Genomic DNA, 12,565 nt, shown 5'->3' with positions numbered 1-12,565 from the left:
GCCCAGCTAATTTTTTTATTTTTAGTAGAGACGGGGTTTCACCATGCTGGCCAGGCTGGTCTCGAACTCCTGACCTCAAGTGATCCGCCTGCCTCGGCCTCCTAAAGTGCTTGGAATACAGCCATGAGCCACCACACCCAGCCACCACAGGGTGATATTAAAAGCACTGGGGTAGTTGCACCTCTCCCCCCAGGTCAGGTAGTCCGACTGTGGGGTGCGTGTGGACGCAGGAGCCTCCATCCTCACCTATGATCCGACACCCGCTTCATCTTCCAACCTCGCGGGCACACGGAGAAGGCTCCATGTTCCTGTTGCCTCAGGGGCGCAGGGCTTTTGCCGCCCACTCTCCTTGAGGCAGTCAGGGAAATTGACTGACCCCACTCCACGGTGGACTTGTGACTGGCCTGGCCACCTCAAGTGCCTATGCCCCAGCTGAGCTGACCCGCTCCAGGGACAGCCTGTGACCCTAGATGACCCATCAGAAGGAAACTCCAGGCTTTGCTGGGAATGCTGCAGAGAGGTGCCTGTTCTTCCCACTCGATGTGAATGAAGGAAGATGTAGCTCTGGGTGCTGCTGGCAGCTGTCTTGGGACCAGAGGGAAGGTCAACCCAACCACAGGGGCCTCGCTGAAGAAGCCAACCCCTGAAATGGAGAGAAACTGAGAAGTCCTGGAGGATGCTGCCTTGGACAGCAGAGCACATGAGCTTTTACTCTGTCATTTGCAACCAAAGAACCCTGATACTGACTGATATGGTTGGGATTTGTGTCCCCGCCCAAATCTCATGTTAAACTGTAATCCCCAATGTTGGAGGAGGGGCCTGGTGTGAGGTGATTGGATCATGCGGGTGGATTCCCCCTTGCTGTTCTCATGATAGTGAGTGAGTTCTCATGAGATCTGGTTGTTTACAAGTGTGTGGTACCTCCCCTTCCCTCTCTTCCTCCTGCTCCGGCCCTAGGATGATGCACCTCCTTCCTCTTCACCTTCTGCCATGATTATAAGTTTCCTGAGGCCTCCCCCCAGCGATGCTTTCTGTACAGCCTGCAGAACCGTGAGCCAATTAAACCTCTTCTCTTTATAAATTACCCAGTTTCATGTATTTCTTTATAGCAGTGCGAAAATGGACTAAGACACATGCAGATGATCAACACATATGAATCAATGAAGTTTATTCCAGAACTCAATACCTCCATCTTACATGTGGTAGGGCCCTTGAAGAGCAGGTGAGCTGAGGCTGGCTAAGATTCTGCAGTGTGCTCAGGACACAGCCTGCTACTGCCAGGTAGGAAACATGAAGTGCTCAGAGTCAGGAAGTGTTGAGTCCAGACTGGGGCCCACGCTGATCTGAGCATAATTCCACAGAAGCACGGGAAGTGGGTTTTCCTATCTCGTTTGGTCAAGAGGCCTATTCATATCTAAAGATGGTCTCTTTTTCCCTTCCAGACTGGTCACCAGGTCTACTTTCTCCACATGGTTGGGATGTCTGATAGACTTCTGTTGGGGAGGGCATCAGCAGCTTCCCAGTGGCTGTGATCCAAGCCCCCAACATGGGCCTCCCCACTGAGGACCCTCGAAGGCCCACTCCCAAATCACAGCTCGCCATTTCTTCCCAAGGGAAGTTCTGAGGAGTCCCAGCCCTGCCCTCTCCCCTCTGGATTTCCACAAAACCTTCTCCTCCCGCTTCTCTTCTCTCTGGGGCCACACGGCCACCCAACAAGGCTCCGATCTCCAGGGCTGTCCCTCCCAGGAGTGCCTCTGATTGGCCACTCCCCTCTTGGTCGTACCCCCAAGCCTCCTGTCTGAGGCACTGTTAGGAACAGAGGCTCGTTCAAGTGTCTGACACCGCAACAGAGTGCCAGTCACGAGGCCATGCCTGGAGATGGAAGCCAGGCAGAGTGGGGACCTCGCAGACACCTGCCATGCACCAGGCAGGGGGAAACCATGAGGAACAGGACAAAGATGGAATCACCATGTGGAATTTACAGCCCAGCAACCGCAAACTGTCATCACCCCATGCATACAACTGGCTGCGGTCATGTTTAACCCTCCTCCACACACACCACCATCACAGAGTTCTATGAGTCCAAGTAACTCCATATAAACACCTAGGAAAAGGTTTGGAAGGATCTGCACCAAACTGTTAACAGTGGTTACCCCTGGAGAGGGGGGCTGTTCAAAGCGACTTTAGCCCATCTACGGTGCTTGCTTTTCTTCCCGAACTCCCTTTCCCATCATGGAGAATGTATTCTTATTTTATTCATGCTCCTAAAAATTAATTTTGAAAAACTAGCAAATATGCAAACATTGTTAAATAATGAAAACTGTGCGTTTTTCTGGGAAGAGCGTGTCCAGGGTGCTGACTGCTTATCTCAAGACAAAGAGTGGGAAGTGACGAAGCGGAAGCACCCCACGCTCTGAAGAGGGATGCAGGGGCTCTATCCCTACCTCTGATCGCTTCTCTGGGAGGTGGTGCACCCCCACAGGCCTTGCCCCCAGGGCTCGGGAATTTCCTGGAAGCCTGAGGCATCATGAGAAAAAGCATCTTCTCATGGCCTTCCTTCGGGCAGGAGTTGAGTGAATGTCTTTTAATTAGCATTTTTATCATTTTTCTGTATTTTATAAAATCCAGTGTGTGGTGGGGGAGAGGGAGCAGAGTGAGGCTTCAGAGAGGAGAGGCCAGGGTTTCACAGGGTTTGATACCCAGGAGAGAAATGCTTTCTGGACAAAGCCAGCCTCAAGGCCAAACAAGCCTTTGGAAAACAATTTTTAAGAAATATTATGTATCCTGTGTTTTAATGACAAAAGTAACACACGAAAAGGTTCTCTTAACAATTGGAACAATCCTGATGAAGTGAAGGTCCCCTGCCCCACACTCCCCATCCCGTCCCCTCTGAAGGTTGACCATCCTACTCCATTTGGCTAACATCCTTCCAGAACTTTCTCAAAGCCTTGATAGCCATACCTGGACCTACTGAAATAGGAAATCTTGCTTTGCCTCTGTTTTTTAATAAGTACATGCTGTACACGTTCTCTTACAACTTCTTTTTCTCTTAACAAGTCTTAGAAATCTAAGTTGGTTCACACAGATCTTTTTTTTTTAAATATGACAAAGGACTATAGTATTAATGTGCCATACCTTATTTAATACTATTTAATACGGTATTAATAATAATTATTATTATTATAAATATAAGTATAAATAATAATATTTAATACTATTAATACTATTTAATACAGTGATTATTTAAAACAAAATGCTTCACTGATTTACAAAGAAAAGAAGCCTCTGCTCCTCCACCACACTTGCGTCTCTCACCTCAGTTTTCTCACCTGTGAAATGGGGGTATTTGCCTAAATGATCTCTATGGCCATTTGCGCAGCCTGTGATTATAAACATTTTCCCTGCCCCATACAGATGCCCCTGTTGAAGTTCCCCCTGCTGTGTCTGGTTTCCTCTGGGACCCTGGCTTTCCCAAGTCTGTCTGTGAGTCAGCCGAGGACCCCTCCTCTCCTTGTCCTGCCCCCTCTGCCCTGACTTCCAAGCTCACTCCAGCAACTCTGACAAGCCTGTGACAGGAGAACACAGGCGCGCCCTCTGAGCTCCTGCAGCTGCCTTAAAATAGCAGCTTTGTCTCACTCCATGCTTTTCTGACGCAGCCACGCTTGGTCCTGTCTGGAACTGTCTGGAAACAGAGACAACGGGCCCATCACCGTCACCAACTCTCAGAACATGGAGGCCTCATACAAAGGACAAATCTTCTGCCCCAATGTCCTTTCTGATCAACGCCAAGGGGTGGGGGACTCAGGCAGAAGAGAGAGGCTGGAACAGGCCTGACTGCACGCTCCCACCTGCAGTAGGGGATGGCCAACGCTCTTGTCCTTCTGCCCCACAAGAGGGTTGTCTAACCAAGGCACTGAGTTTGGGTTTGACTCAGCACAGCTCTGCTTCCCACGAGATAATAATATATTCTATGAGCCCATTTAGTGACACAAAAACCCCATGAGGTAGGTTCTGCTGTTGCCTCTACTTGGCAGATAAAAACACTGAAACAAGTACCCCAGGTAAACACAGCTATTCAGAGGCAGAGCCGGGCCCAGGCCCAGGCAGTCTGTACTCCAATTCACTATTCTATATGTTCTCCATAACCCTTTGGAGGGATGGAAAGGACTTTTCAAATTGAGAGTGGTGGTAATAAAAGGACTTACCTCAGAGGACCATGGGGTATGATGAAAGAGCCATTTATGGAGCCTGGGTTCCAATTGCAAGCTTCTTCTCACCACAGGGCCTTTGCATATGCGGCTTCCTGTGCCTGGAACATTCTTCCCATCCTACTCACCCTTCTGCCTATCCTCCCTTTGCCTAACTTTTCCAAGGCTAACTTCCTTTTATCTTTTATGTGAGGCAGCAGCCAGAGTCACTCACTCACTCATTTCATTCATTCATTTGTTCATTCATTCACTCACTCACAAAGTATGTATTATGCACCTTCTATGTGCCTGGCATTGTGTTATTGACAAGATAGACACAGCTCCTGCCCTGGAGAGGCTTATGGACCACAGCTGATTGGAAAGTGCTCAGCCAAGAGACTGGCACGTAGTAGGTCTTCAGTAAACAAATGCAGACTTGGAGTAGTTATGGCAATGCACAGTTGAGGACATGGAAGTGGGAGAACTCTGTTCCTGGGAGAGCACTCCTGTCACCTCCTCACACCCTGCTCCATGCTTCTGGGCACCGTCTTTCCAAGATGGTGAGAATGGAAACTGCCTTCCACTCCCCAAGCCATTTCACAGAAAAATTACTGCAAAACCTCCCAGATCATCAACAGGACCCAGGCTGCTCTGAGTCCTCCATGCTACAGTTGTCATAGCAGCCAACCGGGTTCTCACCCACCCCAGGATCCTATTCATTTTCTTGATTCCACCAAATTCCCTGAGGCCACTCTGTGACAAGCCCCATGCCAGGTCTCAGAGATACAGAGGAAATTAGACACTGTCTTGAATCCATGGACAACCCAGTAGGAAGGAGTCTCAAAGAAGATTGGTGGACTTGATCCCCCCCACACATGCACATACACATACACACAAGCATGCACACAGCACACACATGCACACACACACAAGCATGCACACAGCACACACATGCACACACACACGAGCATGCACACAGCACACACATGCACACACACACAAGCATGCACACAGCACACACATGCACACACATACGAGCATGCACACAGCACACACATGAGCATGCACACAGCACACACATGCACACACGCACGAGCATGCACACGGCACACACATGCACACACACACAAGCATGCACACGGCACATACATGCACACACGCACGAGCATGCACACGGCACACACATGCACATACAAGCATGCACACGGCACACACATGCACACACGCACGAGCATGCACACAGCACACACATGCACATACAAGCATGCGCTCACACAAGCATGCACACACGCACAAGCATGCACACAGCACACATGCACACACGCACGAGCATGCACACAGCACACACATGCACACACGCACGAGCATGCACACAGCACACACGTGCACACGCACGAGCATGCACACAGCACACACGTGCACACACGCATGAGCATGCACACAGCACACACGTGCACACACGCATGAGCATGCACACAGCACACATATGCACATACAAGCATGCACTCACATACACATGCACACTGGCACGAGCATGCACACATACACACACGAGCATGCACACACACACAAGCATGCACACATGCACACTCCAGACCCCCGTGCACATGGAAGTGGAAAATCAAGCCACTCACAAGCTTGTAGAGGGAACAGACGAACACAGATTATGAAACAATGCTCTGATGGCAATTTCAGGGGGCAGTGGAGTGCACCTCGGCAGCCACTGTTGTTTGCCAGCTGTATTAGTTATCTACTGCCACATAACAAGTTACCCCCAAACTTAGCAGTCCAAAACAATAGACGTCCGACATTTCATGTGGTTCTAAGGGTCAGGAATCCAGAAGCACTCAGCTGTGTGCCTCTGGCTCATGGTCTCTCGGAGGGGGTGGCAGTCAAGCTCTCAGCCAGGGCCACAGCCTCTGAAGGGGCTGGGGATCTGCTCCCAGGCATGCTAGTATGGCTGTGGGCTTCAGCTCCTGGCCACATGGGCCTCTCTGCTCAAGACACGGCCTCCCCCAGAATAAGCATCCCAAGGGGAAGAGAGAGCACACGAGTTAGCAAGAGAGAAGCCAAGATGGAAACCACAGTGCTTACAACCTCATCTCAAAAGCAAAATACCATCACCTCTGCCCCATGCTATTGGTCACACAAACCAACCCAGTGCAAGGTGAGAGGTAGCAATACAAGGCTGGGCATCGCAGCAGGTGGAATCGTTGGGGGCCATCCTGGAGGCCAACGACCACACTAACTAATAACCTTTCCCCTTCTCTCTTGCTAATAAAACCCCAATTTTGATCAGATGATTCCTCTTTAGCTCCAAAGAGAGAATCTGATTGGTTTGAGTGAATCATGTGATCCCATATTCCTTATCTGGAATTAGTTTAGAATGTGCCAATGACCCAATCCTGGCCATGGGAACCTGAGGGGAAGTCTGCAGAGGGGCTCCTGAGAAAGCTTTTCCTCCCTGCTACGGAAAACAAAGTACCACCCCTTTCTGGATGTCATACACAGATTTGTCTGGAGCTGTGGCAGCCATTTTGTCATCATGAGGGGAGTCATCACCAACAACCTAGATGGCAAAGAAGAAAGACCTGGTTGTGGCTGGGTGTGGTGGCTCACGCCTGTAATCCCAGCACTTTGGGATGCTGATGCGGACTGATCACCTGAGGTCAGGAGTTCAAGACCAGCCTGGCCAACATGGTGAAAACACCATCTCTACAAAAATACAAAAAGTAGCCAGGCATGATGGTGGGTGCCTGTAATCCCAGCTACTCAGGAGGCTGAGGCAGGAGAATCACTTGATCCTGGGAGGCAGAGGTTGCAGTGAGCCGAGATCACGCCATTGCACTCCAACCTGGGGGACTAAGCAAGACTCCATCTCAAAAAAAAAAAAAGAAAGACCTGGTTGTCCCTGAATCAAACAATCTTGGAACTGTCCTACCTCCAGGTTGCTTGTTAAATGAAATGATCAATTTCTCATTGCTTAAGCTTCTTTTAGTTGAGGGGTCTGTTACATACTGCCAAAAGCACACCAATAGAAACAGGCACCTCCCCAAGCATGGGGAAGTCAGGGAAGGCTTTGAGAAGAGTCATCTTTAGGTTGGGCCTTGATGAATAATTAGGAGTTCACCAGGTCAACCAGGGTGGAAAGCACTGCAGACAGTGGGAAGAGCATGACAAAGACCCAGAGGTCTGGAAGAACAGGGGCTGCCGGTTCTGGAGCATAAGACATATGAGCTTGAGCAGCAGCGGGAAGAGGCGATGCAGGAGGGTGAGTAGGATCCGGATCATGAGGGACCCATCAGGCAAGCAGGCAGGCTACAGTGGCCTGACTTTACCTAGAAGGTGATGGAAGCCACAAAGAGGAATGTGGTGAAGCCCTCTGGAAGGACCTCTCTGGAGGCAGCATGGAGATGCCGGGGAAGCCGGAGGCAGAAGGAAAGCAGGGCCTGGGTCTGCTGCATGCGTGGACCTGTCCCAGGCCAGCAGCGTGGCTGGCTGCCAAGGGGTGAACACCAGGCAGCACCCAGGACCTGGCTGGACGCACCTGCCCCACCACCCAAGAGGCTGAAAGGAGGGATTTCACTTGCTAGAGTGTGGCAAAGTGGGATTGCATCATGCTTTAAAACCATCCACTGGTTTCCCATCACACTAAGAGTAAAATCCAAATTCCCTCCCTGGCCTCAAAGGCCCCACATCGTATTTCCTCCACTATCCCCAGATTCTAGTACTACTCATGGCACAACAGTGGACACAGAGGAATGTCTGTTCAGCTCATGCCCACATCTTCATCTTCATGTGGAATCTGAGGCCACTCAGACAGAGAAGAAATCAGCCTCATCAGCAGGAAGATACCCATCAGTTTTCCCATCTTGCTGTTATGTCTAAACCGATCTCTGGCAGATTATATAAGAAACTTAGAGGGCAGAGACTGTGACTTTTACATGCACAGGGTCTGAGTGCAGTCCTACAGCTAGGTATTTAACAAGCACTTGCTGGTCGTGCAAACCAATGATGATGATGATGATCAGTCTGACAATCATCGAACAGCTGGAGATTGTGAAAATACAGAAAGCTAAGGTGGGGCCCTAACCTTGAACAGTTTATAATCGAAACAGACAAGCCACACAGAATGCTGATGATAATAGCACACACAGAGCAAAGGGCACAGGCTCCAGAGTCAGACAGGCTTTCATTTCAAACTCCAGCTCCACTGCTTGCTGCTGTGTGACCTGGAAAAATCCTCAACCTCTCTGTGCCTCTTTGTTCTCACCTACAGACGAAGATAGTCACTGTTACCTCAAAGGGCTGTAAAAGCGTGGCTCAGCACACAGTAAGTCCTCCACAGATGATCATCAGGATTACAATTATAATCCTGATTACAACAGTTATGTTGTAAAAGAAAAACCTTACCGTGTGGAGCGGCCATCCCCAACCTTTTTGGCACAAGGGACTGGTTTTGTGGAAGACAAAATACACGGTCCAAAACCATGGACAGGGCGGGGAGGGCAGGGGATGGTTTTGGGATGATTCAAGCACATTACATGTATTGTGCACTTTATTTCTATTATTATTACATTGTAATGTATAATGAAATAATTACACAACTCACCATCGTGTAGAATAGTGGGAGCCCTGAGCTTGTTTTCCTGCAACTAGACGGTCCTATCTAGGGGTGATGGGAGACAGTGACAGATCATCAGGCATTAGATTCTTATAAGGAGCCGCAACCCAGATCCCTCACATGCGCAGCTCACAATAGGGTTTGTGCTCCTATTCAAATCTAATGTTGCCACTGCTCTGACAGCAGGCAGAGTTCAAGGGTAATGTGAGCGACGGGGAGCAACTGTAAATACAGATGAAGTTTCCCTCATTCACTTACCCACTGCTCACCTCCTGCTATGCGGCCTGGTTTCTAACAGGCCACAGACCCACACCAGTCCATGGCCCCAGGGTTGGGGCCCCCTGTTTTAGAGATACATATTATAATAGTTACAAGTAAAATTGATGAAACAAGAGTGGCCAGAAGTTGAAGACATAGCTGCAAGATCAGTACATTGGACTTCAAATTATATTATTCTCTATGTTTTTATTTGTTTTTGAAATTTTTCATCATAAAAAGTATATGAGGCCAGGTGTGGAGGCTTATGCCTGTAATCTCAGCACTTTGGGAGGCTGAGGTGGGAGGACTGCTTGAGTACAGGAGTTTGAGACCAGCCCGAGCAATGCAGCAAGACCTCGTCTCTACTAAAAAAATAAAAATAAAAATAAAATTAGCCAGGCATGGTGGTGCGCATCTGCAGTCCCAGCTACTTGGGAGGCTGAGACCGGAGGATTGCTTGAGCCTGGGAGGCAGAGACTGCAGTGAGCTTGATCACACCACAGCCCTCCAGCCTGAGTGACAGAGTGAGACTCTGTCTCACCAAAAAAATAAAGAGTATATTAGCCAGGTGCAGTGGTACACACCTGTAGTCCCAGCTACTTGGGAGGCTGAGGCAGGAGAATCACTTGAAGCCAGGAGTGTGAGGCTACAGTGTGTGAGGATCATGCCTGTGATTAGCCGCTGTACTCCAGCCTGGGCAACATAGCCAGATCTCATCTTTAAAAAAAAAAAAAAAAAAAAAGCATATTTAAAAAGTTCTTCAAAGAACAGGTAAGAAAGATACTCTAATTTCCCTGTTTTTCAGATGAGAATATGAGTCTCAGAGAGGTTAAGTTATTTGTCCACAGTCACACAGCTCATGTGGCAACGGAGTCCGAATTCATACCCAGGTCAACAGGACTCTAGAACCCAGACTCTAACCATAACACCAGTCATCAGGAAAAAAATTACAAGACAACCAAAAATCGGTGCAAATGTTCACCGAGAGATATATTTAGTCAAACAACTAAAAAAAGAACTGCTTTTAAAGGCCCAAACTGAAATGTAAATTGAAGGGAAACACTTCTTTCAATCATTCACTTGGGAGGAAAAAAGAAACTCTGCTCCTCTTTACTCATTTTCTTCAGTGCTTCTTTTTCTCTAAGGATCAGAGTTAGAGAGGGTGGTAATAAACAGTAATAGCAATACATGTGTCCTATCTTGCCACAAGGCCGGCCACTGTCCCTGCGTCTTCCAGAGGCTTCCCGCACAGGCCTGGGCACAGCATGGACGCTCCACAAAAGGCTGCCAATCTAAGACTGGTGGCGGTGGGAGGGGTGCACCCCACCATGGTTCCCTGGAGCCCCACAGTCTGGGTTCAAATCCAGTTTGCCCCTTGAGCTGTGTGACCTTGAGCAAGTCACTCTCCCGCAGGGACTCTTGCAGGGCCCTGAGCACTGTGCTGGACAAGTAGGCCTCACCGAGGAAGGGTTCCCCCCACCACCACTGCTCCTCCCTCTCGCAGAAGCAAGCCTTGCTGAGTAACACGAAGCATCAATCCAGCACCCTGTGTGAAACCATCGTAAGTTGTGAATGAGTGGAAATTGACTTACTAAGGCTGGGGCTGAATCATTCCCTGCATCTTCCGCATCTGCGGGGGCTCCCGGCGCAGAAGGCAGATGAATGGGCAGGGCGTGTGTCCCTGACAGCAGCAGCTCCAGCGTCTTCAGGTGCCACACTGCCTCCAGACGGCTTCCCTTTCACGGGGAGTGCATGGCGGGAGCGAACCTGTGTGCCTGGGGCATGTTCTTTGGAAGGCGGGGTCCCCAGCAGGGTGTTGGGAATGGAGGCAGTGGTCCCAGCCATGGGCAGCTCAGAAAGATCAGCTGTCTGTCCCCTCATTTCACACGAGGAAGCAACTGATTGAGAAACAAATTAGAATCTGAAGGGTTTGCCATTCATCCAGGACTCCCTCTGTCTGTCTGTCTGTCTGTCTGTCTGCCTGAGGATCGTTTGAAGGGCGGTGACAAAGCCCTCTGGTGGCGAGTCAGCCCGCTTCTCAGGGACGTCCACTGAGCACACGAGGAATAAGAAGGCAGTGAGTGCCCCCATCTGGCAGGAGTCAAGAATGTAGGACTCCTGATAAAAGATCCTAGAGGAATGACAACAGCCCCAAGGTGACATCATAGCAGGTTTAATGAGCACCTACTGTGTGCCAGGCTCTTTTCACATGCTATCTCATTTAATCCCCACAATCACCCCCACGAAGCCCCATTTTACAGAAAAGAAAACTGAGGCTCCAAGGGGTTTACTGCTCTGGCCAAGGTCACTCAGTTATTCCATAGCACAACCACAATCAAACTCAGGGTCCAGGCTTTATTTGCCAGAGGGAGAAGGAGAGACGAAAAGAATGAAAATAACATTTATTGAGCATCATCTGTGTCCCACTTCTATGGACTGAATGGTGACCCCCCAAAATTCATGTTGAATCCCTAACACCCAATGTGATGGTACTTGGAGATGGGCCTTTGGAAGGTAATGAGGGTTAGACGACATCATGAGGGCAAGGAATTAACACCCTTATAAGAAAAGATACCAGAGAGCTCCCTCTCATTCTCCATCTTGTGAGGACACAGTAAGAAGGTGGCTGTCTGCACGTCAGGAAGAGAGTCCTCACCAGGATCTGAATTGGCCAGCACCTCCAACTTGAATTTCTAGCCTCCAGAACTTTGAGAAATAAATGTCTGTTGTTCCAGTCATGCAGTCTATGGTATTTTGTTACGGCAGCCTGAGCTGATAAGACAGCAGATAGCATGGCCCTCATGATAAGAGCAGCCCACACTTACCGAGTGCTTACTGTGTGCCACGCATGCAGTGTCTGAGGGCATTACCCAAACCACTGGTTTTCATTAATCCACACAATAACCCTGCAAAGTAAGTACAATACATATCCTGATTTAGAAATGAGACACAGGGAAGATAAGTAACCCACCCAGAAGCCAGAGCCTGTGTATGTAAGGGGCAGATCCGGCAGACAGAAATTACTGGCAATGCTAAGTGTGATCATGTGGTGTGCCAGTTCAGGTCCTCCAGGAAGCGGATGCCAAGATAGGATTCAATGTGCAAGAGAAAGAGATGTATTGGTGGAAACACCTGTGTAGGACAGAGAGGGAGCAGAAGGCAGCAGGGAGAGTTTGGGTGCTGTGCACATTTAACACCTAGGAAAGGAGAGCAAGAGGGAAGGACTGGGGAGGAAGAGCGCCAGACAGCAGCAGAATTCCGGGAATGTCTTGGCCAGGCTGATAGGAAGTTCCCAAGTCAAGGCGCTGATAGAGGAATCCCACATAGGGCAGGAATGGCCTGGTTCTAGTATTCCCACTGTGTTCAGTTGTGGCTGTGTCAAGTGTGACAGCAGAGTAGACCACTGGTGGGTTAAAAGTTACGGCCACTGAACTGTCCATCAAATGTGCTTCCCACAGTGGGTCCTCTTGAAGGGAGAGCTGAACAGAGCACCTTG

At 49.4% G+C, this 12,565-nt stretch overlaps 1 long non-coding RNA gene across 1 annotated transcript in view; it reads right to left on the bottom strand.

The window, feature by feature from the left end:
- The window catches only part of LOC134730465 (uncharacterized), a 58,157-nt gene extending 45,982 nt beyond the window's left edge, over window positions 1–12,175 (bottom strand). The window contains exons 1-2 of the long non-coding RNA XR_010112245.1: window positions 11,895–12,175; window positions 10,662–10,967 (exon numbers count right to left, since the gene is read on the bottom strand). This is a non-coding gene — a long non-coding RNA (uncharacterized LOC134730465). The remainder of the gene's footprint in view (window positions 1–10,661; window positions 10,968–11,894) is intronic.
- Window positions 12,176–12,565: the final 390 nt, after the last annotated feature.

This window comes from Pan paniscus, chromosome 4, assembly GCF_029289425.2.
Source record: "Pan paniscus chromosome 4, NHGRI_mPanPan1-v2.0_pri, whole genome shotgun sequence".
NCBI classification, from domain to species: Eukaryota; Metazoa; Chordata; class Mammalia; order Primates; family Hominidae; genus Pan; species Pan paniscus.
This window is presented reverse-complemented; position numbering and strand designations above follow the sequence as displayed.